Genomic DNA, 2,335 nt, shown 5'->3' with positions numbered 1-2,335 from the left:
TGGTGAGATCATGGCGAGTGGTTCCACCTACTATTGGTCTCGTCACTCGAATGGTTACCATGACCAAGAAGTTGCTGTAGCTGTGTCAAAAAGCTGACTCGTATGATAATTGAGGTAACACCGGTCAACAAGTGCATTATGAGACGAAGGATTCATCACTCCTTGAGTGTCATTTCCCTGGTCTCTGTATTTGCTCCGAATAAGGCGAGTGAACTCACTGTGAAGGACGCATTCTATGCCGCGTTCAAGTCTGTGGTTGATCACTGCTTCAGGCGAGATACTCTTCTAGTCTTGGGTGATTTCATTGCATCGACTGTAACTGATAGGGATGGTTATGAGATATGTGTTGGTCCCCATGGGTCTGGAACTGTGAACCAGAATAGCACTAAGTTCCTTGACTTTGTAAGAAGTCATGGACTTATGATGGCTTGTTCATGGTTTCAGTGCCCACAGGTTCATCGCTGAACTTGGTATTCCAACGCTATGATGTGGCAAAGGAGATTGACCATGTGCTTGTTGATGGTCACTGGAGGATGATCCAGAACTGCAGGGTCTACCGGAGTACTCAGTTCCTCAATATCGACCACCGGCTTGTTGTAGCAACTCTGAAGTTGCAGCTTAAATCTGGGAGAATTGTGCCATCCCAGCCTAGGCTGGATGTTGGCAAGCTCAAGTATGAGAGGGCAGCTGAGGAGTATGCGAACAGGCTGAGTGGAGATTTGCAGGGACTGGGTGCTTGCAAAGAGTTGGATTCAGTGAATCTGGATGCCCTCTGGAGGATACTTGGTCTTCATTAGGTGCCACCAAAACTAATCAATCTGATGTTTTAATGATACATTGGTGTAGCCTGGTGTTGGCTTGGCAGTTAGGGCGGTGGCTTGGGATCCTAGGGTCCTGAGTTTGAGCCCCATTTGCGACTGAATTAACACCAGGGGGTTGTCTCAGGCTGTCATCCTTCCGAGGTCGGCGAAACGAGCACCAGTATACTGGTAGTATGGGCACTGCATCAGCGGCATAGCCGCGCCAAAACCAATGATGCAACCAGCAGCGAAAAAGGCAGCACATGATGGGAACTGAGAGTGCTGTGAGATGTGGTGATTCCATCTCTGACATATTTCTAGTTGTTACTGGAATTCATCAGTGGTGTGTACTGGTCCCCACATTTTTCAGCGCTTGTATGGACCGTATTCTGGGGAGGATGCCGGAGAGATAAAGCTGTGGTGCATCGTTTGGGAGTGTCAAGATCTCTGACCTTGATTTTGCAGAGATGCAGTCATCTTTACGGAGTTTCAAGATATCCTTTTGGGGGCCCTCGAGGTGCTGAATGAGGAATCTGAGCTGCTGGGATTATGGGTTTCCTGGGTCAAAACTAAGATCCAGGCTTTCAGTGACATCTTGGATGCTGCTGTCTTGTTTGTAGCTGTTTGTCGTGAGGATGTTGAGGTCACAGAGAGATTCACTTCCCTTGGCAGTTATATTCCTGTGCCTGTTGGCTGTGAGCCAGAGGTCAACAGATGTCTGGGTCGGGCCTGGGGAGTCATGGATTCACTGGATCATGGGATGTGGCATTGTCGGTACCTGTGCATGAGGACGAAAGTCCGAGTCTTTGGGTCCTTGGTGCTTCCAGTCTTACTCTATAGATGTGAGACTTTGACTCTGACTAAGTATCTGAGATGGAAAGTTAACTCCTTCAGTTTCAGGTCTCTTTGGAGAATCCTTGGCTATCACTGGTCGGACTTTGTGTCCAACGAGCGGGTGCTGAGAGAGACTCAGATGAGATTTGTAACCTGCAAAGTCCATAAGCATCAGTTGCAGCTGTATGGACATGTGGTTCGTTTTCCTGACAATGATTCTGCTCACCAGATTCTCTCAGAGGGAGCCTCGTGAGTGGTGGAGGCAAACGGGCCAACCAAGTGCCTCCTAATTGCAGCGGATTTATTGGCCATCTCAAGCAGATGGGGATGGGTCAGGCATCTGCCTGGGGATGGCCAGGTGGAGACCCCTGGAGTCCCAGCAGAAAGTGGACGCAGCGACGCACTGCTCCGGCACATGCTCCCATACCTGACCTGACCTATGCAGTTGAAGAAAGTCTCTAATTTACCAGTTGGTGAAGTGTATGGTATGTTTTTTTGTTTGTTTGTTTTTTGTTGTAGCTCATTTTGGATTGTTTTCTCTTTGTTTGATTTTCATATTTTTAGCCTCCAACCTGGGGGTGGCCTGGCTCAAGCTTAGATTTTGAGTCCTGTCCATCTATCCGTTCTTCCATCGCTCCAACTTTGCATCCATCTAGGTCCTATACTCGTAAGTGATTGGATGCATTTCTTTCATATTTGGG

The sequence above is a fragment of the Eptatretus burgeri genome, chromosome 6, assembly GCF_056783735.1.
Source record: "Eptatretus burgeri isolate ZD-2024b chromosome 6, Ebu_testis_v1, whole genome shotgun sequence".
Taxonomy (NCBI): Eukaryota; Metazoa; Chordata; class Myxini; order Myxiniformes; family Myxinidae; genus Eptatretus; species Eptatretus burgeri.
This window is presented reverse-complemented; position numbering follows the sequence as displayed.